Here is a 24779-nt window from a genome sequence, read left to right on the forward strand (position 1 = left end):
ATACCTGAAACTAATATAATGTTGTAAATCAACTATACTGAAGTTAAAAAAATGATTAAAATGGTAATTTTTTTCTTTTTGTCACAGTACTCTTTATTTTTATTTTATTGAAGTATCTATTGTGCAGCAAAATGATTCAGTTATACACACATATATATTCTTTTTCATTGTGGTGTATCTAGAATATAGAGTATAGTTCCCCGTGCTCTGTAGTAGGTCCTTGTTGTTTATCCATCCTGTATATAATAGTTTGCATCTGCTAATCCCAAACTCCCAGTCCATCCCTCCCCACACCCTCCCCCTTGGCAACCGCAAGTCTGTTCTCTATGTCTGTGAGTCTGTTTCTGTTTCATAGATAAGTTCATTTGTGTCGTATTTCAGATTCCACATACAGGTGATATTTGTATTTCCTTGCCGTCCTTCACTTAGTATGATAATCTCTGGATCTATCCATGTTGCTGCAGATGGCCTTATTTCATTCCTTTTAATGCCTGAGGAGTATTCCATTGAAGATATGTACACATGAGATGGCAAATTTTCTGTTGCATACATTTTTACCACAATAAAAATTTGAAAACAAAAGAAAACAAAAGCCCTATACTGCTCTGAAGTATTTTTAGAGTACAGTTCTCCTCTTGACTTTCAGAGGAGCCCCTAGAGACTCTTCCTTTCTCCTGCTCCACAATCACCAGGGCCTAGCGCTCAGGTCCCTCCAGTCACCACCGCAGCTGGGCTCTGGGGACCGTGGGATCCAGGAAGACAGTGCCCTGGGCATGGTGGGCTGGGGCCATGGTGGGGGCTGCCGGTTAGATAAGCCTAGGGCATCCCGCCCCACGTGCCTGCCCTTGGCCTCACTTCCCTGCTCTTCCCACATCAGAAATGTCTGTGGGCTGAATGCCTTCTCCGTACATGAGGTCACATCATAGAACCCTTGTAAGAAAGGCACAGCAAAGCAAGGAGCAGGCAACAAACGCTGAGGTTCACTCACTTCCCTTTCAAAGCAGCCCCCACTGCAGATGAGGAAACAGGTGCACAGAGGTGGTGGAGAGCCTTGCAGGGACCATGCTTCACCCCAGCTCTGTCTGACTTGAAACTGTGAATTACATCATAATAACTTCTGAAAGAAAGGGTTAGAGAACCGCTGATGGAAAACACCCACCTTGACCAGGCAGAAGGATAACCACTTGCCTGAAGTGTTTCACAATAGGGCATCCGGATAAAGAACGCTGGATGCTGCCACGAAAACTAACCTAGAAGAATTTGGGAGGGGCTGAAAGGAGGAGGACATGCTAGCCCAAAATATATCCTATCAATCTCCCAGAATCTTTTGTGCTTGAATTCATCTTGCCCGAGAGAGACCCGCACCACCAGGAAGGACCCTGAGTCACCAAGTATGGACCAAGCAAGATGACTGGCCGAGACAACCCAAAATCTAACCCATCACCATGAAACCTAAGACTGCAAGCCTTGTGGCAGAGCGGTTGTCCTAGGTTCCCTGACCTGCTGCCCTCCTCTCAGGCGCCCCTTCCCAATAAAGCCTCTTACTCCATCAGCATGTGTGTCTCCCCAGACAGTACATTTCCGAGTGTTAAGGGAGAGCCCACTCTTGGGCCCTGGAAGTGGTCCCCCTCCTGCAACAAAAGAGTTGATCCTCAAATTTACAAAAAAAATTTAACAAGCCACCCAAAGGACTTGTTTGGGAGATTTAGTGAAATGACTACACAAGAAGTTTTCCATCAAAGGCAGCCTCGTTGAACGCTTAAATTATGTTTTAACGTAAACGGTTATTAAATTGCTTAGAGATGTTTTAGGGCTGAATGGGTTAATTCTGTATGATGCATTCTTAATGAAAGGAAATATGGACTATTATTATTCATTATAAAGTGTAAAATAGGAGATTTCACAGCCAGTCAAACCAGAGTTTCGAACCGGGTCCTCCTGCACTTTCCCCCCCTACATGTGGGTCACAGGCATTCCCTTCTGCAGGTTTTTGCTGGTCTCTGAGCACCCTGGACCACCAGCTACACGGTGCTGCCTGCCTGATCCAGCCAGGAGCACCCCTGGGGGAGAGGCATCATCTTCCATGGAGCTTCCAAAACCCTGGGGCTTGTTGCCATGCCTGGCTTAAAGATTTATCAAGTCAACAAAAATACAGTAGAATCTCAGTGCTTGGCTTGGGGTTTGAAGATCAATGGCGTCTACTATTGGAATGACCTTGGGGCTTTCCAACTGACTGATGGACTGACTGATTGTGGTATGGATGCCCATTTGTCCTCAACTTGGCCAGCTCTCTCTCTCTCTGTGTTGCTAATTCCGCCCCCAGACTCTCAGCTGCCTCCCTGGTCCTTGCCTCTCCATTCACACCATCTGGGACCTGAAGCTTGTCTGTCCCGCAGCCCCAGGACCTCAGCTTGGTAGCCTTCCCATTGTCTCCTAGGGAGGTCCGGCTGCCTTTTCTGGGTCAGGGCTGCACAAGGAACCACACAAAGTTGCCAGTTTTGTTGGCTACTTTTGTCCTACAAAGAGGACAGTGTCATATCCTTCAGTTTCATACTTCTGGAGGAGTAAATGACCTGCTTTTGTTGCCCGATTCAGGGAAGGGAATGGCAACCACTCCAGTAGTGTTCCCTGGGAAATCCCACGGAGAGCAGAGCCTGGTGGACTCCAGTCCAAGAGCTTGCAAAGAGTCGGACATGACTGTGTGACTAACACACAATAATAATGGAACAGATCGTTTCTGCCTCAAAGACTTTTTCTGAGCTGAACCACCCTTGTTTGATGCCTGTTTCCTCTGCAGTGCCATGGGTGGCACCATCACAGGAGGCCTGGATTCCTTCCTGCTTCCTAGAGAGCTCATTGCCCTTTGCCTGACAAGTATCCTTCTTAGGATGGCTCCACTGTGATCGTCTTCTGAGGGTGCAGTGACAGGAAGAACATGAAATACTGATCTGGTTCCCTTAAGTAATAAATTACAGTTTCTTCCACATTCTCTTTGGCTGGAAGCTCTACCCAACTTTAGACGTCTTTCTCCACTATGTAAAGAGCAAAGAGGGTGTGACAGATCCATGCAAATTAGCCTGCTTCAAGCTGGAAGCATCATGACCCCTCTGTTTACTATCTTAGAAGGCTTAGTGGCTGATAAATGTTTCTTCTTCAAATGAACTGGAACACATGCGATCCCACAAAACCTGGGCCTGGGCTCATCATATGGGAATGTGGAACTTCTCCATGTGTGGTGCTGGCCTGTCTCATAGAAGCTCAGAGTCAGGGGTGGGGTGGCTGGGAGAGGCCCAGCCAGGGTGGCTGGTTCCAGGAGAGGACTCTTGTCAGCTCCATATGTGACATCTCACTGCCAGAAGGGAGCTGGGGGTGCATTAGAGGAGTACATACATACAACAAGATCAAAATACAGTGAGCAAAGAAATGGAGACAGAGGAGGATGAATGTAAAAAGTTAAGATGAAGCCACATTTTTCTCTTTGCCTCTTCATAGTTTGAGTTTTCTCTCTTTCCTTATTGGCCTGTAGGAGTTTCTTATATATTCCAGGTCTGTGCTGCCCAGTGGGGTCGTCACAGGTCCTGTGCGCCTGTTAGAATGACAATTAATTAAAGTACAGCTGCTCAGGCACACTGGCCTCATTTCAAGTGTTCGTGGCTCTCAGCCAGAGAAAACCTGGAACATTCTCATTGCATGGAAAATCCTCTCGGATACAGTCGTTCTGTCTATGAGCCCCTTGTCAATCTTATTCATTTCAAATCGTCTTCCAGATTATTGTTTTCTGCTAACTTTGACTAAGACGCTTTCACAGAGTCACATATAGAGTTTTTATGTGTCTTATCCATCCTACTTTGCCCTTTACTTTGGTAAATTGAGGATCGTATATGATCAGTCTTCTGATCATACAAGAGAATCAGTCTTCTCCCTGAGGTCTCCAAGACATTTCCTTTGACCTTTTTGCATCCACTTCATGGTTTTACTTTTTCTTGTCTTTAACAAAACATTTATTGGCATATAGTTGATTTACAATGTAGTGTTAGATTCAGGTGTACAGCAAAGTGAATCAGTTATACATATACATATACACATACATATACATATATGGTGGAGGATAGGGGAAGCTGGTATGCTGCAGCCCATGGGATCGCAAAGAGCTGGACACGACTTAGCTCGACTGAACAACAGCATAGGCATATGTATTCTTTTTTTTAGATTCTTTCCCCATATAGGTCATTACAGAGTACTGAGTAGAGTTCCATGTGGTATACAGCAGGTCCTTGTTGTTTATCTATTTTATATATAATGTTTGTCTGTCAATCCCAATCTCCCAATTTATCCCGCCCTCCCTTCCCCTCAGGTAATCAGTAAATTCATTTTCTACATCTGCAACTCTATTTTTGTTTTATAGATAAACTCATTTGTACCCTTTTTTTTTAGATTCTACATTTAAGTGATATCATATGATATTTGTCTTTCTCTGTCTGACTTACTTCACTCAGTATGACAATCTCTAGGGCAATTCACACTTTTCCTGTTTAGGGATTGGCTCTAACAGGACATTGCCTACTTTGAGACGGGTGAGTAGGGAGGAATCCATTTACTGAGACAGGTGTCCCAGTCTCCAGTCGCTGCTGCTAACACATGGGCTTCTCCCCACTGGTCTGGGGGGCTGCTGCTCTCCCAAGCTCATCTCAAGCCTTTGTGTGGCTTGTGGGTCCACGGCTCTCTCAGCGGCTACATTCACCTCTTTTTGTTTTTCCAGAGCATACTGCCTTCTTGCTACAACTCTGTAGTATAACTTCATGTGGGGAGTGTGCCTTGCAACCCCTAGCTCTTCTTTTGCCAAAGTATCATAGCTATTCATGGACCCTACCCATCCACCCATGCACTTTAAAATTCATTTTTTCAGGTTCCTCAAATATATTTAGGGGCATACACGCTCAGTTGTGTCTGATTCTTTGTGACCCCATGGACTGTAGCCCACCAGGATCCTCTGTCCATAAGATTCTCCAGGCAAGAGTACTGGAGTGGGTTGCCATTTCCTACTCCAGGGGGATCTTCCCGACTCAGGGATCGAACCAGTCTCCTGTAGCCCCTGCACTGGCAGGCAGATTCTTTACCACGAGCCACCTGGGAGGCCCTCAAATATATATGTGTATAATATTACATATAAAAAACCAGCATCCACTAGTGAAATGCTCTCCTTTAATTTTCAGAGTGTATGTATGGGGCAAGCTCTGAGATTTCCTTCTGAACCTAAGAACGAAGCTGCAAGTGTGAACAGTGATTCGAAGTCCACCCCTGGAGTCTCGGTAGCCCTGGTGCACCTCGTTTCCAGAGCACTCTGCCTTTGGAGGCTCCTGATGCAGGCAGTGCGTTGCCATGGTAACGGTTACTTTTAGTTAGTACTTTTTATAGATTAAAGGGTTACACCCTGGAGTCTATGCCTGCAAAGGAATAAATCCTAAGGCTGTGTGGTACTTCATCTAATGTAGATATTTACCAGCACAGAGGTGACCTAACCCACCAGCAATGGGAAAGTTCAACCTTTGTATTTGATGTGGATATACACTGTTACCAGGACTACAACATGTTCTTCAAACATTTTTTTTTTTTTTTACAAAATACAAGTTAATCTTTTTTATCCAATGAAATATATCCATATTTAATAAGTTGTGGCAGAAATATCTGTGTGTCAGGAGTTTGCCCAGATGGCTGTTTTCTACCTGCGGCAGAATCCCCAGTTACTGGGGGAAATCTGAAGACATGAAGAAGAGTGTCTCCTAACCTGATTGGGGGACCTCAGGGGTGCCAGGGGGAGAAGGGAGCAGGTGGGCCTGAGTCTGGACACAGCTCAGCCCTTTACTGCCTGTGTAGGGTTGAGATTCAGAAGATGGGGTTTCCCTATCTACAATGCATAGAGACATAATGCCTCAAAGAGATCCATGTCAAAGTTACATGATATTTATATGAGGAATCTGAAAATACAACAAAGTAGTGAACACAACAGAAAAAGAATCACAGATATACAGAACAAACTAATGGCTCCCTGGGAGGAGGGGAAGAGGGATGGGGGAGGGGCAATTCAAGGGTAGGGCCTTAGCAGGTACAAAATTTCAGATATAAAATAAGCTACAAGAATGTATTGTACAACATGGGGAATACAGCCAATATTTTAATAACTATAAGTAGAATGTGATCTTTATAAGAACTCTAAAATTGTGAATGACTATATGATACATCTGGAACATATAATATTGTATGGCTATATGGGCTTCCCTCGTGGCTCAGATGGTAAAGAATCTGTTTATAATATTGCTTCTGTTGAACGTTTTGGTGTTTTGGCCCCTGGCATTTGGAATCTTAGCTCCTATAAAAGTGATAAAACCCACACTGCTTGCACTGGAAAGTGAAGTCTTAACCACTGGACCACCAGGGAAGTCCCCTCAAAACGCATTTATGAACCTTATCTCGCTTGGCTCCCGGAAGAACTTTGTGAGCTAGAATCAGGGGGCATTAGTTACATCCTTGTCTAAAATAAGAAGAGACCTTTTCCAGAAAAGTAACAATTGCAGTGAAGGTGAAACAATTTTTAGGCCTTATTCTGTCTCAAAAAAAAAAAAAAAGAAAGAAAGAAAGAAAGAAAAGAAAAGAAAGTGGCTTCTTTTGGCTCTGTGGTTCAACAACACGGCCAAGGTCAGGCTTATGTTGGTTCTCTGGGAATCAGGAGGAAATCGCTGATAAACACATTCCCAGGAAGGGTCTCTTACACCTCTCAAGGACAGTTGTGATTGTCTAGAATACAGATCAGTTTACTCTGCAATGAAATGAACATGTCCTGGGCATGGTCAAAACAGGGTACTTCCCAATCTATGAGCTCTCCCAGGCCTCAGATGGGCATGGGTTGAGAGACACCTACCATGAATACAGCTCAGCCCATCATCTAGATCTTCCCTGGAGGCTCAGACATTAAAGAATCTGCCTGACAATGCAGGAGACCTGGGTTTGATGCCTGGCTTGGGAAGATACCCTGAAGAAGGGAGTGGCAACCCACTCCAGTATTCTTGCCTGGGAAATCCCATGGACAGAGGAGCCTGGCAGGCTACAGCCCAGGGGGTCGCAAAGAGTCAGACACCACTGAGCAACTAAACAACATCATCATCTGGGTCCCTGTGATCTCCATCTCAACTGTCCTATTGTGGCCCATGGCATTTCCACTCTTCGAGTCCCCTAGGGAGGAAGAGCTTCCCAAATGGCCCTCAACAATCCCCACCTTCTGGTATTCATGACTTTGTGTGTATGGGCTGGACCACTGACTTAACTTTAATGAACAAAATACAGCAGAGGGGATGGGTTATCACTTTTGGGAAGAGGCTATAAAAGACTTCCCTCTTTTTCATATACTGTCTTTCTGAGTCTCCTCAAGTGTTTGCTCTGATAGAGTAAGAGGAAAATCCACATGGTGAGAAACTCTGGGCTGCTTCCCACTGTGTTGGTCACTTAGTTGTGTCCGACTCTTTGCGACCCTGTGGACTGCAGCCCACCAGGCTCCTCTGTCCATGGGATTCTCCAGTAAGAATACTGAAGTGATTGCCATTCCCTTCTTCGGGGAATCTTCCTGACCCAGAGATCGAACCCAGGTCTTCTACATTGCAGGCAGATTCTTTATCATCTGAAGCTTCCAACTACCTGCCAGTAAAGATTCAAGAGCTTGGTCCTAACATCTCAGAGGGAGCTGAATCCTGCCGACAACAATGGGAGGGAGCCTGGAAGTGGGTCCTTCTCCCACGAAGCCTTCAGATGAGACCCCAGCCCTGGCAGACACCCTAATTGTGATGGCCTGTGAGAACCCCTGAGCTGGGTAAACCAGCTAAATTGTGCCGGGATTCCTGACCCACAGAAATGATGAGATGATAACTGTGGGATTTTCTGCTTTGGTTTTTGTCTTCTTGGCATGTAGGGATCTTAGTTCCCTGACTAGGAATTGAACATGCACCTCCTACCATGGAAGTGTAGCGTCTTAACCACTGGATCACCAGGAAAGTCCCTCAAAACTGTGTTTTTAAAGCTACACATACTGGGGTGATTTGAGGATAATCTATTATTTAGCAAGCGATAATTAACACACCCAGATTCCAACACCTGGGGCTATCTTTGCTCCTATTGATTATGACAAGGCACATTGAAGTTCTCCTGCCCTTTTCTCAAGGCCTTTCAATTTACCCTTCTTTAGGAAGGAAAGAGGGAGAAGGCAATGGCACTCCGCTCCAGTGCTATTGCCTGGAAAATCCCATGGATGGGGGAGCCTGGAAGGCTGCAGTCCATGGGGTGGCTGAGAGTTGGACACAACTGAGCAACTTCACTTTCACTTTTCACTTTCACACATTGGAGAAGGAAATGGCAACCCACTCCAGTGATCTTGCCTGGAGAATCCCAGGGACGGGGGAGCCTGGTCGGCTGCCATCTCTGGGGTCGCACAGAGTCGGACACGACTGAAGCGACTTCGCAGCAGCAGGAGCAAGAAGGAAAGCTCTCCAGTATCAGCCTCCTGGCACCCCTTCTTCTGGACAACACCTCTCCAGCTTCTTGTCGGAAAACAACACCTTCCTTGCCTTGGACTCGCTGAGTCCCAACACTTAGCTTGAGTCCAGACTGCCTTCTTCTTTCTTGATGGATTCCAATCCCAGAGCCTGATGCTGGGGTTCTGAGGCTGAACCAGGCAGCAGACCTTTTATCACTGCTGTGCTTGATGGTTGGTCTGCGGCATTCTTGACCCCATATGACACCCACTCAGATCAAACCGTCTTGCAGCCTTGCCGGGTGGCCCGAGTTCCTCCTTGACCAGTACACAGCCAGGTTCCCAATTGGATCCTTGTGGCCAGCCCTGGCTGTGGCTCCCCAGCTGCTCTGCTCAGGCTTTTCATGTCACTGACCTTCCTAACGCTACCCCCTGAGAAGGCACACACCATCTCTCAAAGGCCTGTGCCAAATTCTGAGCTCCTTCTCCTATCTTTCCAGGGACAGGGGTCGGGGAGGAGGGGGGTACTTGTGGATGGGCCAGTTCTTCAGGGGAGATGTGAGCACAGTGGATCCAAGAAGAGTTTGGCACCAGAACCCCCCTCAGTGGCTCCACAGTGACTCAAGGCAGTGGGGGATGGAACATGGGTCAGAACCAGCTCTCAGGCCCTTTCAGCAAGGATGAAGCAGACTGTTGACTAGGAGCTAGGAAAAAAGAGTAAAAGTCCCTTTCTCTGGCTTCCAGGGAAAGTCACAGACAGACACTAACCCACTCATCCAATCTGTTCTCATCTCAAGCTCTCTGCTCCCATCACCTTCTATTCCACAATTCTTTACTTTAAAATATATTTATTGAATGGATGAACCCCTCACATGTTATGTGAAGCAAAAGAATCTGGATGCAAAAGAGTAAATTCTGTGTACCTCCTTTAGATGGCTTTTTAGAATAGACAGAGCTCGGCTAATGTGAAAAAAAGAAAAAATCCTACTAGTCACCTCTGGTTGGTGAGGGATTGCCTGACGAGAGATGAGGAACTTTCTGGACTAATGGAGACGTTCTCTGTCCTGAGTGTATGTATTTGCTAAAATGATAAGCCAACTCTGTGGTTTTGTCACTATGCCATTTTCACATATGTAAATTTTATCTCCAATAAAACTAAAAAAAAAAAAAATTAAACCGGGGGAGGGAGTGGGTGAGGTTACAGAAGAAGCAGAAATGGCAGACAGTAATGAAGGTGTGCGGATACGTGTTTTTGAGGGGAGGAACCACATTTTACTTCATTCCTCCCAAAACTTAGCCCTGTGGTGCTCAGTAAATATTTGTTCAAAGTATTTATTTAGAAAGTAAGTATCTCCTTATAAAACTTGCCTGTATTATATATGTATTTATAGTCTGAATGCTTGTGTCTACTCCTGTGTTTAGTTGCTCAGTCATGTCTGAGTCTTTGCGACCTCACGGACTGTAGCCTGTCAGGCTCCTCTGTCCATTGGATTCTCCAGGCAAGAATACTGCAGTTGGTTGCCATTTCCTACTCCAGGAGATCTTCCTGACACAGTGATGGAACTTGAGTCTCTCGTGTCTCCTGCACAGGCAGGTACTCTTTACCACTAATAGCACCTAGGAAGCCCGTCCGCCTGCCCCCTGCACTCCAAATTCTATGTTTAGATTGTAACCTGCAATATTGAGGGTGTTAGGAGGAGTCTTTGGAAGGTGGTTAGGTCATGGGATGGAGGGTGGAGCCCTCACAGGTAGGAATAGTGCCCTTATAAAAGGGGCCCCAGAGAGCCCCCTTGCTTCTTCTGCCAGGTGAGAAAACAGAGAGAAAGCGTCATCTATGAATCAAGAAGCTCTCGCCAGACACTGAATCTGCCAGCACCTTGATCTTGGATGTCCCAGGATCCAGAACTGTGAGAAATAAATATTTGTCTTTAAATGCCACCTAGATGAAGCTATTTTGTTGTAACAACTCAAATGCATAAAGATATATGCAGATTTATAAGTATATCAAGAATTCTTTCTCAAAATATTGAACTAAATGATTAATCGTTACTGGGACATACTCCTTTATGAAAGGAAATATAAAAATAGGTAAAATTTGAACATAACTTTTCAGTTATTTAATTTTGTGACATGCCAATTCAGTGTATTTCCTGTTTGACAAATTCTGTCTGTATTATTTTTGGTATCTGTCCTCACGCAAACCATCCATATGCTGAGTTGGTTGTAGGGGAAACGTTTGTTCTAACAGAGTTCTTGGGACTTGAGCTGAACCTGAACCCACTCAGGCATTTGGAGAACCATCATTTTTAGGAGCTGACCACAAAAAAGAGGAACTATATGTATCTATTGGGCTTGCCAGGTGGCTCAGTGGTAAAGAATCCACCTGCCAATGCAGGAGGCGTGGGTCCAATCCTTGGGTCAGGGAGAGACCCTGGAAAAGGAAATGGCAACCCACTCTAGTATTCTTGCCTGAGAAATTCCACAGACAGAGGAGCCTGGCAGGCTGCATTCCAGGGACTTGCAAAGAGCTGGCCACAACTGAGCACACAAAGAAGCATTAGAACACATTTTAGGGGGTCAATACATGATTCTTAACCTCCATTGAGATGTTAGAATTTTACCACTGAAATGCAGAGTTACCTGGGAGGCTCCAAAAGTGCAGAGTTGGGGCTCCAATAAAGAACAAAACCCCATTACAGATGAACTTATTTCAAGGCATAGAGACACAAATTTAGAGAAAGGACTTGTAGACGCAGGAGGGGAAGGAGAAGGTAGGATGAACTGAGAGAGTAGCACTGACAGATATACACCACCACGTGTGAAACAGCACAGGAAGCTCAGCTCAGGGCTCTGTGATGGTGTAGAGGGGTGGGATGGGGCAGGGGTGGGGAGGAGGCTCAAGAGGGAAGGGATATATTTTATATATACATATATATATACACATATATATACATATAGGTATATGATTCACTTTGTTGCACAGCACAAATCATCACAACATTGTAAAGCCATTATCCTCCAATTTAAAAGAACAAAACTCCAGGAAAGTTGGGAGTGTGCTCCCACAGCATCAAGGGCCTACGATAACTGTGCTCTCCAAGAACTGTTCTTTCTATACTATGAAACAACCGAAGAAGCCACACAGCGACCTAGGTATGTCCTCAGAAATATGGGTATCAGCATGACAATTTGTAAAGGGCTTCCCCAGGGGCTCAGCAGTAAAGAATCTGTCTACTAGCAGCAGGCATAGGAAACCATAGGAGATCCATGGGTTGGGAAGATGCCCTGGAGAAGGGAATGGCAACCCATTCCAGTATTCTTGCCTGGAGAATCCCATGGATAAAGGAACCTGGCAGGCTACAGCCCATGGGGTTGCAAAGAGTCAGACACGACTGAGGACGCAAGATGATTTCTAAAGGCCCAGGGGTCAAGGTGGAATCAGATCTACACAGGAGGAAGAAATCTAAAAAGAAAAAGGCAGGACTTTTGAAAGGCTGCAAACACACTGGGAATGTGAACATACTTGTTAAATAATTGAAGACTTTCCAGATTCTCCAGCTCAAGGACTCTGTGAAGTTTTTCAGGCTGAGCTCCAGCCTTTGCCTTCTGCTCTGCAGCAGCTGAGTCTTGCAGGGCCCCGCGGGTCCTCTCTGAGTCAGAACAGAACCAGGAGTCAAAGTCTGGCAAGACGCTGGCTCACATGTTGCTGTCCACTTCCCTTCCCCTAAGTCATCTGTTGCTGGAGACGTGGCCATTTAAATGGCACACAAAAGGACAAACAGGGTTCGGGCCAGATTTTGCTGACTAGACACCTGTTAGTTCACTGAAACATGATTCATGCTTAGTCCTTCAAAAGAAACAGTCTCTTACCTGCTGGGGCTGGGAAGAGATGGGCTGGCTTTCAGAGGCCTATGTTGCCCTCTTTCTGGGTACCGAACTCTGGAGTCAGTATTTACATTCCCTATGATATGGAATGTTTGTTTCATGGAAACAGGGACAGAAGAAGTGGAAGGAGGAACAGGAATCCCTTTCTCAGGCGGCTTCCTGCAAGCCGCTGACCCAGGACAGGCACAGCCTGGTGGGGTTGGGAGGCACAGTCACGTGAGGTTCACCAGGGAAGCTCGTCTTCTCCCTCTCCAGGGCCTGGTTCAAATCATTATGTCTGATCAAACCATCTGAAGTTTTGTTTTTGGCCAGTGTCTTTGTCCCACCTCCCATCTGTGGTAGGAGGCCACCTTCCCAGGCAAAGAGCTGATGGCACCCAATTAAACCTTCAGGGGGGCCCTTCAGCATCCAAGGCTACTCGCCAACCTCTCTGCCCACCCCTGCCTGCCCTGGCCCTCGCTCACGTGCCCCTCCCCCTCACATGCCCACTCACGTGCACCTTCCCCACCCTCCCAGCACTGGTCTCAAACCTGCCAGGTGCTGATGAGCTGTGGTCTGTGTGGCCACAGGGAATCCCATCGTCCTGGAGGAGCTCCCTCAGGAGCTGGGCTGAGGGAGAGGCTGGCTCTGTTCACACTTAAGCGGTCTTTTCAGCTCTAGGGCCTGCCTCTCTGGCCTGCACACAAGAATGGGAACAGGAGAAATGGGGAGGCCATAGGGATGAGTCTCTCACCCTGTGTGGGGGCTTCTCTCCTGTCATTAAGGGTGTCAGGGACTCTTCATTTCTATGGGCACAAATGACCGCTACAGCAACAAGTCCCTCTGCAGACAACATTGCAGTGTGGACACAGGACTTCCCTGGTGGCACAGTGGCTGAGAACCTGCCTGCCAATCCAGGGCACATGGGTTTGATCCCTGGTCCAGGAAGGTTCCACATGCCAAGGAGCAGCTAAGCCCATGCGTCACAACTACTGAGCCCGTGCTCTGGAGCCTGTGCTCTGCAACAAGAGAAGCCACCACATTGAGACTTCTGCGCACAGCAACAAAGAGTAGCCCCCACTCACTGCAACTAGAGAAAGCCCATGCACAGCAACGAAGACCCAGCACAGCCAAAAATAAATGAATAAAAATCATTTTTTAAATGTGGGCATAAAACACCATCATGCTCTTGGGCCCCACATGGCACTAGCTGCTGATACAGAGCGAAATACAATAACTTCTTGCCTTCACCTTTATACTGATTAAGTCATTTTTCCTTTGCATTTGCTCTGAAGCATAACTACTGATTGGGATGCTTTTTTGCGTTGGTCACGTTGGGACATGTCTGTTTATAGTATGTATATCTAATGATGGTAGCTGGCCCTGTGTATATAAGAAGAATGAAAAGGCCTCTTAGGCGCTTGCACAAGCTCATTCTACTCCCACTTGAGGAGACCAGTTACTTCTGAAGGGAGATGTCATGATGGGCCATCATAAAGCAGCTCCTTCTGGGGACCCACAGAGGGTGAGCCCCACGGTTGGGTCACCCCATACTGGAAGAAAGCAAACCTCTGTAAAGAACTTGCCGAAGAGCTTGAAATTGTTACCTAGGGAACCAGCTACAGAGGTTACTTTAAAACTCTTAAATCCTGACCATCCATATGAAATTCAGTTAGCAAAAGACATTGAACATTTTAGAATTTGATTTTTGAAAAATAATCCCTCCAGTTAAATTCTTGATAATGTATTGCTTTGTTTATATGTATATATATATACACACACACACACAGATTTTAATTTTCGAGGAGTTTTAGGCTCATAAAGAAGTTGAAAAAATAATACAGACAGCTCCCATGTATCTTTCACTCTACTTCCTCCAATATATTATTTTGCATAATCCTAGTTATGATATCAAATAGTCAGTCAACCATCTAAACCAGAAAGCTGATATTGGCACGGTGCTAACCCATAGATGTTATTCAGACTGTACTGGTTCTTACATGCACTTTTTTGTGTGTTTTTGGTTTTTTGCTTTTTGTGGTTGTTGTATAGTTCTGTGGCTTCTCTGGTGGCACTAGAGGTAAAGAACCTGCCTGCCACTGCAGGAGACAGAAGAGGCAGCCGTTTGATCCCTGGGTCAGGAAGATCCCCTGGAGAAGGAAATGGCAACCCACTCCAGTATTCTTGCCTGAAGATCCCAGGAACAGAGGAGCCTGGTGGGCTAGTGTCCATGGGGTCGCAGTGACTTAGCACGCAAACAGGCATATAGTTCTATAAAATGTTATCACTGATACAGACTTGCCTAACCAGTTACTCCTGTTCCCTTTACTTGCAGCCCTGGACAACCACAAATCTATTCTCTGTCTCTATGGATTTATCTCATTTGGACCTTTCATACGACTGGAATCATACAATATGTGGCATTTTGTAACTGGCTTATTTCTTTTAGCATAAAGTTTTTAAGGTCCATCCATGTTACAGCATCTTTTAGGCCTTCATTACTTTTTATGTCACAGTAATATTTAATTGTACGAGTATACCATATTTTGCTTATTCACTCATCACTTGATGGTCATTTGGATCATTGCTTCTTGGCTATCATGAATAATGCTGTTGTGAACATTCTCACACAGGTTTTTTCTGTGGACATATGTTTTTACTTCTCATGGGAATATACCAAGCAGTAGAATCCTGGTCATATGGTAACTCTTACATTTTGAGGAACCATTGCAACTTGGGTGCCTTCACGTGTAGAATGAAAGCTCAGGCCAGCTTCCATGAACAGAATCTTAATCTATTAATGTTTTGGTGGTAGTTTAGTCACTAAGTCATGTCTGACACATGATCCTCATGGACTGCAGCCTGCCAGGTTCCTCTGTCCATGGGATTTCCCAGGCAAGAATACTGGAGTGAGTTGCCATTTCCTTCTCCAGAGGATCTTCCCCACCCAGGGATTAAACCCACATCTCCTGCATTGCAGGCAGATACTTTACTGATTGAGCTACCAGAGAAGTCCAATGAATATTTTATGCTTTGCAATTAAAAGTCCTCATTAAAATCAGAAAGGCGAAAATCATTCTATCAGACAACCGAAATCACCCTCTAGGCTGTGTCGTGTAAGGTTTTATGTGATGCCACAGACATTTATTTCTGTGTCATCAGTACTGGAAAGGAGTACTGAAAGAAGTTTTTATTAAAATAAAAATCAATGCTGTCTTGAAGCGCCCTTTTTTTTTTTTTGGCCTTGCAGTAGGGCATGTGGGATCTAGTTCCCTGCCTGACAAGGGATCTAACACACGTTCCTTTCATCACTGGAGCACCAGGAAAGTCCCTGAAACTCATTCTTAAAGAAGGTGATTGTGGTACCAGATATTTTGATTAGACTATCATTCATCCTTCTTACCTTTTCTCAGAGCAAAGCGTGTTCTTACCTTGGAAGTAAAGAAAAAAGCAGGTGAGCAGGTAAGGGCAGAATTCCTCCAGATGAGAGCAAAAAGCACAGAACGCCTCCGGCCCTTTGGAGCCCAGCTTCAGGAAGAATGCGTCCACTCTCTGCTGAGAGCCAGCCCGGGAGAGGATCTGGGTGCCCTCCTGCAGGGAGAACAGGCCATCGTACACCAGATGTGGAAGCACCGAGCCCACGTCCAGGGCCCGCAGCGCCCTCTCTCGGTAACTCCCGGGGATCTCCGCGAGCAGCTGGGCCCGCCTCTCCCTTTCTCTCCGCGCCCTCGGCTCGCAGTGATAGAACCAAGAGTCGGCGCCACTCTCTGCTGCCCTGGCACGCGGAGGGCCCGAGAAACCGCTTCCCCCGGGGCCTGGCGGCTCCTCGGCCTCCGCGGGCACCGTCCACACCGCTTGGGCATCTGCAGGCCGACTCATCCCGCCGTCTGGAGAGACTGCAGGTCTGCGGGGAGGGCTGGGATTAAACCTGCAGTGCTGGCGGTCGTGCCCTAAGAGGATTGCGCTGCACCCCTTGTGGGGGTGAACATGGAAAGATGAGCCAGAGGCAGCCTGACTGAATCCCGTCGCGCTGAAATCCTCCCCCGGTTCCCAGGTGAGCACTCTCACCCCATCCCAGGTGACCCCTACATCATCCCCCCACCCCCACCATAACACATTTGCAAGTGACTTGGAAAATACAGAACGAAGCTGCATACAGTTCCACTATTGTTGTTCATTGCTCAGTCGTTTCAGGCTCTCTGCGACCCCAAGGACTGCAGTTCACCAGGCTTCCATGTCCTCCACTATCTCCTGGAGTTTACTCCAATTCATGTCCACTCAGTTGGTAATGCTATGTAACCATTTCATCCTCCGCCTCCCCCTTCTCCTCCTGCCCTCAATCTTTCCTAGCATCAGGGTCTTTTCCAATGAGTCAGCTCTTCACATCAGGTGACCAAAGTATTGTAGCTTAAGCTTTAGCATCAGTCCTTCCAATAAATATCCAGGGTTGATTTCCTTTAGGACTGACTGGTTTGATCGCCTTGCTGCCTTCTCCAGCACCATAGTTTGAAAGCATCAGTTCTCCAGCACTCAGCCTTCTTTATGGTCCTTGTTTATGGTCTCTCACATCTTCACATGGCTACTGGAAAAGCCATAGATTTGACTACATACACCTTTGTTGGCAAAGTGATGTCTCTGCTTTTTAGTCTTGTCATAGCTTTTCTTCCAAGGAGCAAGCATCTTTTAATTTCTTTTCATTTCCTGGCTGCAGTCACCAATTTGCCTTGATTCATGGACCTAACATTCCAGGTTCCTACGCAATACTGTTCTTTACAGGATCTATAAAATTCTTTACAGGCTTTACCTCCATCACCAGTCACATCCACAACTGGGTATTTTTATATTGTCACCCTGCTTATCTAACATATGCAGAGTACGTCATGCGAAATGCCAGGCTGGATGAAGCACAAGCTGGAATCAAGATTGCCAGGAGAAATATCAATAACCTCAGATAAGCAGATGATACCACCCTTATAGCAGAAAGTAAAGAAGAACTAAAGAGCCTCTTGATGAAAGAGGAGAGTGAAAAAGTTGGCTTAAAACTCAACATTCAGAAAACTAAGATCATGGCATCCGGTCTCATCACTTCATGGCAAATAGATGGGGAAATAATGGAAACAATGAGAGACTATTTTTTTAGACTCCAAAATCACTGCAGATGACGACTGCAGCCATAAAACTAAAAGAAGCTTTCTCCTTGGAAGAAAAGTTATGACCAACCTAGACAGCATATTCAAAAGCAGAGACGTTACTTTGCCAACAAAAGTCCGTCTAGTCAAAGGTATGGTTTTTCCAGTAGTCATGTATGGATGTGAGAGTTGGACTATATAGAAAGCTGAGCACTGAAGAATTGTTGCTTTTGAACTGTGGTGTTGGAGAAGACTCTTGCAAGTCCCTTGGATGCAAGGAGATCCAACCAGTCCATCTTGAAGGAAATCAGTCCTGAGTATTCATTGGAAGGACTGATGCTGAAGCTGAAACTCCAATACTTTGGCCACCTGGTGCAAATAACTGACTCATTGGAAAAGACCCTGATGCTGGGAATGATTGAAGGTGGGAGGAGAAGGGGGCAACAGAGGATGACATGGTTGGATGGTATCACCAACCCGATGGACATGAGTTTGAGCAAGCTTTGGGAGTTGGCGATGGAAAGGAAGGCCTGGCATGCTGCAGTCCATGGGGTTGCAAAGAGTAGGAAAGGACTGAGCAACTGAACTGAACTATAGTCACCATCCACAGTAATTTTGGAGCCCAAGAAAATAAAATCTGCCACTATTTCCATTTTTTCCCAATCTGTTTGTCATGAAGTGATGGGACTTGATGCCATGATCGTAATTCCGCTATATATTACAACTATTTTTTAAATAGATAAATTAAGATTTTTAGTTGGAGTTTCAATATCAAACCCTCAAAAATTAATATAATGAGTAGACAGAAAAGTAGAAGGATATAGCAGAATTGGAAAGCACTGTGAACCAATTCATCATAATATAGATGTATACAATTTTCACACAACAGTAGGATACAAATTCTATTCAAGTTCCCAAATACTATAAACCAGGAGGTACTGGTACATATCCAGGGACATAAAAGAAGGTGCAAACATTTCATGGTCTAAAGGTATTGAAATCATACAGAGTCTGTTCTCTTATCATTGTGGAATTATGTTAGAAATTAATATCAAAAGATATCTGAAAATAACCCACACATTTACAACTGCAATGTGACATTTACCAAGAGAGATCTTTGACTTAGCCATTGAAAACCTCAATAAAGTTAAAGACTGAAAAAACACAGATGGTGATTGTGAGAAGAAAGCATTTAAATGAGAAATTAATATCAAAGATACTTTTAAAACCCAAGTCCAGATAATTATTTTGAACATCACAAATGTAACAGGCTCATGGTCTGTACTGAAGGGTCTCCTTGTGACGCTGGAAGCTGTGTCAGGACCTGGCTACTGATCTCTCTGGCCTTCTCTGTGCCTTTGTGTGGGGTTGGATGCAGCCTGCCAACCAGCCTGCCTGTAGACACTGGGGAACTTGGCTGAAGCCAGATTTTGGACAGAGCATTTCAGTTTTCCCAAACTGTTCGCTGAGTGCTGTTTCCTAGTACATGGTTTCTTTTCTTTCAGAAATTGGGACACCTCATTTGTACCAACATGGATGGACCCAGAGATTGTCATACTGAGTGAAGTTAAGACAGACAGAGAAGGAGAAATATCATATGACATCCCTTATATGTGGGATCTAAAAAGAAATGATACAGATAAACTTACTTACAAAAGAGAAAGAGACTCGCAGACTTTGAGGACGAACTTATGGCTGCCGAGGGGAAGGGATAGTTAGGGAATTTAGGACGGACATGTGGTGGTTTAGTTGCTCAGTCGTGTCCGACTCTTTGCGACCCCATGGACAGTAGTCTGCCAGGCTCCTCTGTCCATGGGATTCTCCAGGCAGGAATACTGGACTGGGTTTCCATTTCCAACTCCAGGGAGGATGGACATGTACACACTGCTATATTTAAAATGGATAACAAACAAGGACCTCCTGTATAGCATAGGGAACTCTGCTCAATGTTATGTGGCAGCCTGGATGAGAGGGGAGTTTGGGGGAGAATCCCAAAGAAAGGCAATGCCAAAGAATGCTCAAACTACCACACAATTGTACTCATCTCACACACTAGTAAAGTGATGGTTAAAATTCTCCAAGCCAGGCTTCAGCAATACGTGAACTGTGAACTTCCAGATGTTCAAGCTGGTTTTAGAAAAGGCAGAGGAACCAGAGATCAAATTGCCAACATCCGCTGAATCATTGAAAAAGCAAGAGAGTTCCAGAAAAAATATCTATTTCTGCTTTATTGACTATGCCAAAGCCTTTGACTACATGGATCGCAATAAACTGTGGAAAATTCTGGAAGAACTGGGAATACCAGACCACCTGACCTGCCTCTTGAGAAATCTGTATGCAGGTCAGGAAGCAAAAGTTAGAACTGGATATGGAACAACAGACTGGTTCCAAATAGGAAAAGGAGTACGTCAAGGCTGTATACTGTCACCCTGCTTATTTAATTTATATGCAGAGTATATCGTGAGAAACAATGGGCTGGAGGAAGCACAAGCTGGAATCAAGATTGCCAGGAGAAATATCAATAACCTCAGATATGCAGATGACACCACCCTTATGGCAGAAAGTGAGAAGAATTAAAAAGCCTCTTGACAAAAGTGAAAGAAGAGAGTGAAAAAGTTGGCTTAAAGTTCAACATTCAGAAAACTAAAATCGTGGCATCTGGTCCCATCACTTCATGGGAAATAGATGGGGAAACAGTGGAAATAGTGTCAGACTTTATTTTTCTGGGCTCCAAAATCACTGCAGATGGTGATTGCAGCCATGAAATTAAAAGACTCTTACTCCTTGACCAACCTAGACAGCATATTAAAAGCAGAGACATTACTTTGCCAGCAAAGGTCCGTCTAGTCAAGGCTATGGTTTTTCCAGTGGTCATGTATGGATGTGAGAGTTGGACTATAAAGAAAGCTGAGCACCAAAGAACTGATGCTTTTGAACTGTGGTGTTGGAGAAGACTCTTGAGAGTCCCTTAGACTGCAAGGAGATCCAATCAGTCCATTCTGAAGGAGCTCAGTCCTGGGTATTCATTGGAAGGACTGATGTTGAAGCTGCAACTCCAATACTTTGGCCACCTGATGCGAAGAGCTGACTCATTGGAAAGGACCTTGATGCTGGGAGGGATTGAGGGCAGGAGGAGAAGGGGACGAACAAGGATGAGATGGTTAGATGGCATCACAGACTCAATGGACATAGGTTTGGGTGGACTCTGGGAGTTGGTGATGGACAGGGAGGTCTGGCGTGCTGCAGTTCATGGGGTCACAAAGAGTCAGACATGACTGAGCGACTGAACTGAACTGAATACATTGTATGTATAGCCCTTCACCATTCACCTGAAACTATCACAACATTGTTAATCTAGTATAACCCAATACAAAATAAAAAGTTCAAAAGAAAAAGAAATTGGGACACTTCTGTGTGATGACTGGTTAAATGATCCGGTCTCATAGATTATGCCCACCCTCCCACCCCCCCCCCCGCCACCCCCTGCTCTGACCCAGCCCTGGTGTTCAATTAATGGATCAGATTAGAAGGGATTATTGCCGGGTTGGGAGAGTGCACGGCCACAGGCCATGCCTCATTGAGGATCGTATAATATGATTACTCCACCTGCTGGAGCCCCCAGGCCCTAGTGACCTCAGGTTGCTCCCTGGTTGCGTCTGAAGGGGACCTGTTCTTCTCTGGCCTGTCCCTCTTCCTTTGCCTGTGAGACGAAGTATGGCCTCAGGGCCCTTCTCCAGCTCACATCACCCATCTTTTCTCTAAAAGTCACTCTAAGATCATTCACCCAGGAAGAACCTACTCATAGCACAGGGAACTCTACTCAATACTCTGTAATAACAATACTCTGTAATAACCTGTACAGGAAAAGCATCTGAAAAAGAGTGGATGCATGTATATGCATAACTGAATCACTTTGCTGCACACCTGAAGCTAATACAACATTGTAAATCAACTATACTCCAATACATTTTTTTTTTTAAACAAAGCAGATCATTTCCAGGTGAAGAGAAAAGATTTAAAGAAGCCTGATTTTCTAAAACTTCTTTTTCCAGTTAGGAAATTGATAAAAAGTTCTGCTATTCTCTAATATCCCTGCCAGTTCTGTTTATAGAAGCAAATAGATATTTTTCTACAATATCTGTGTGGAAGAGTTACTTTTCATAAATCCAAACACCCTTGTGGTTGTCTGCTGGTAGTGTCACAGAAAAGATTTCCTGGCTTTGCTTCTGACCTCATGTGTGATCTTGAGAAAATAATTCTGTGTCATCATACTCGTTTGTGTAAACCATGTTTTCCTGATATTTTGCTATCTTGGGGCCTCCTTCCTCCTGAGGGCTGGCCAGGTCCTAGAGACAGAAGAGGACTTGCCTGCAAGCATACCTTTCATAGGCAAGTTACCAATCTAGAAGCTACACCCCCACACACCTGCGATCTTGACACCTTGGGCCACACTCCAGCTGCCCCAATCACTGCAGGGCCAGAAAACTAGGGACAGACCGTCTGCTGCACAGGCTGCTAATTTATTCAAACTAGCCCATAGTAACCCTGCTTACTCCACCTCACCCATTCCTCCCTGCAGAAACCACATTAAGGCTCTTATCCACATCTGCTTCCTGCTCCTCCAGTCTCCTGATGGACCCCATGATTCCCCATGTGGCCCTGCCTGGAACAGAGCACCTCTCCTCTTGGGAACTGTAGGTGACAGACCATCTTTTCAATGGCAGGTGTCTCCTGATCTGTTGGCCTCACCCTGCCTGAGTAACAGTAAACTCCATATTTTAAAACATTTATTGAAAGTACAAAGCTGGGGCTGAATTGTGACGACTGTAAAGCATTTTGAGTGTCCTTAGAACAGGACCAGATGACATAGAATCTGACTACTTTCTTCAGCATCAGCAGCGAAGGTCATGTGCCTCACGCTGAAACGTCTAAGGGAACCAGTGCCATCTTGTGGTATCTGGTAGTCTCTCAGGCGATTTCTTTTCCTTCACACAGCGGTCCCCAATCTTTTCAGCACCAGGAACAGGTTTCATAGGGCTACCCTGGTGGCTCAGATGGTAAAGAATCTGCATGCAATGCAGGTGACCCGGGTTCGATCCCTGGGTCGGGAAGATTCCCTGGAGAAAGGAAAGGCAACTCCTTCCAGTATTCTTGCCTGCAGAATCCCATGGACAGAGGAGCCTGGGGGGCTACAGCCCATGGGGTTGCGAAGAGTTGAATATAACTGAACGACTTTCACCGGTTTCATGGAAGACAATTCTCCACTGACCAGAGAGAGGGGCTGGTTTTTGGATAATTCAAGTGCATCACATATATTGTGCACTTTGTCTTTATTATGATTACATTGTGATATAGAATGAAATAATTGTACCACTCACCATAGTGTGGAATCAATGAGAGCCCTGAGCTTGTTTCCTGCAACTGGAGGGTCCCATCTAGGGGTGATGGGAGACAGTGACACCCTGAGTGTGTTGCTTATGTTCAGTCTACACTGGAATCTCATGTTGGTTGCTGTCACTGCAGAAAACTGTGCTTCACAAAGATGGGATATTGGAAATGGAAGTGGGCTTTTCAGTACTTTTGTGCTAATCTCAGGATATTCCGCCTTGACTTTAATCCAGAATGTATGAAGATTTGAAGCTATCTCAAACATTCGTGTTGCCTGCTAAGTCGTTTCAGTCATATCCAACTCTTTGTGACCCCATGGACTGTAGCCTGCCAGGCTCCTCTGTCCATGAGATTCTACAGGCAAGAATACTAGAATGTGTTGCCATGCCCTCAACAAGGGGATCTTCCCTGATCCAGGGATTGAACCTATCTCTCCTGTGGCTCCTGCATTGCAGGCAGATACTTTACTGCTGAGTCATCAGGGAAGCCCCATTTCAAACATACCCTGACCTTAACCCTAACTTTGACCTGCTGTGCAGTCTGGTTCCTAATAGGCCACGGGGACCCCTTGGCCCCCACAGACCTTATTTTTTAGAGCAGTTCTAGGTTCACAGCAAAGTTGAACAGAAAGTACAAAGCATCCCCATGTACCCGCTGCCCTCCCCACAGCCTCCCCCTTGCCCATTATCAACATGCCCCACCAGAGGGGTACTTTGGTTACAAGGATGACTCTACATTGACATGTAATTATCACCCAGAGTGCGCATAGTTCACTCTTGGTGTTGCAGATCCTGTGGGTTTGGAAAATGCATAATATCATGTGTCTGTCATTACAGGATCAGATGGAGCTTCATCGCCCTAACATCCTCTGTGCTCCGCCTGCTTATTCCTCCCTCCACTATTGATCATGTAACCTCTTTTTGCTTCAGTTTCTCAACCTATAAATGGCTGTCTCTCTCAATATGAGTATCTATTAAAGGAGTTCATACTTGTGTAAAGACCTTAGAACAAGGTTTGCCACATCCCAAGCCATAAAAATGTTAATAAAAATCAATTTGTGTTGCTTCTATGGGAGGGTGTGTGCTCACGGTTATGAGGGACACAAAGACCTATGTGGCATTAGTCCTACCCTCAAGGTGCTAGCAATTTTATGCCATCAGATGTAAATCTTTGTAGCAATCTGAGTGCCCTGGTGCCATGGCCTCTGCACTTGGCCAGCCTTGGCATGAGGCCAAAGAAGGTCAGTTCTCAATGGCCACTTTTTAGAATCTGGGGGCAAGTTAAAAGAATGGTGACTGCCAGCATTTGAGAGGGGAAAGCCAAGAACCATTCTGGGAAGGGAGATGTTCCCCAGGTTTTGGATAATTTGCATTTTGGCAACATACTGGCGTGCTGCAGTCCATGGGGTCGCAAAGAGTCAGACACGACTAAGTGACTGAACTGAACTGAACATACTGGTAGCTCTGAAGCTACCTTGTACCTGTTCAGGGCCAACGCCGCTGTACAGGCCAGTCTGCCGGTACCTGGTGGTCTCCAGTCCAAAAGAGTGCCCAACCTGGGTCCACCTGGCCCGCCCCTCCCTGGTTTCTGGCCCCTGGACCTTTTCCACTACCCCGCCCCTCGTTCCATAGTCCCGCCCCGCAGTTTACAACTGGCCCCACCCCTCCCATTACCCCGCCTTCCTTACTGTACCTTTCGCTCCACCTCTTCGCTTCGCCCCGCCCCCTACAGGTCCTATGGCACCGCCTTTCCAGCGCCTATCCTCCCACCCCGGCTGTGCACAGCCGGCCCCGCCTTTCCACATGGCCCCGCCCTACAATTCCTAGAGCCCCACCTCATCTCATATCTCCGCCCCCCTCAGCTACTATCGCCCCGCTCCTGCA

This window comes from Ovis aries, chromosome 18, assembly GCF_016772045.2.
Source record: "Ovis aries strain OAR_USU_Benz2616 breed Rambouillet chromosome 18, ARS-UI_Ramb_v3.0, whole genome shotgun sequence".
NCBI lineage: Eukaryota > Metazoa > Chordata > Mammalia > Artiodactyla > Bovidae > Ovis > Ovis aries.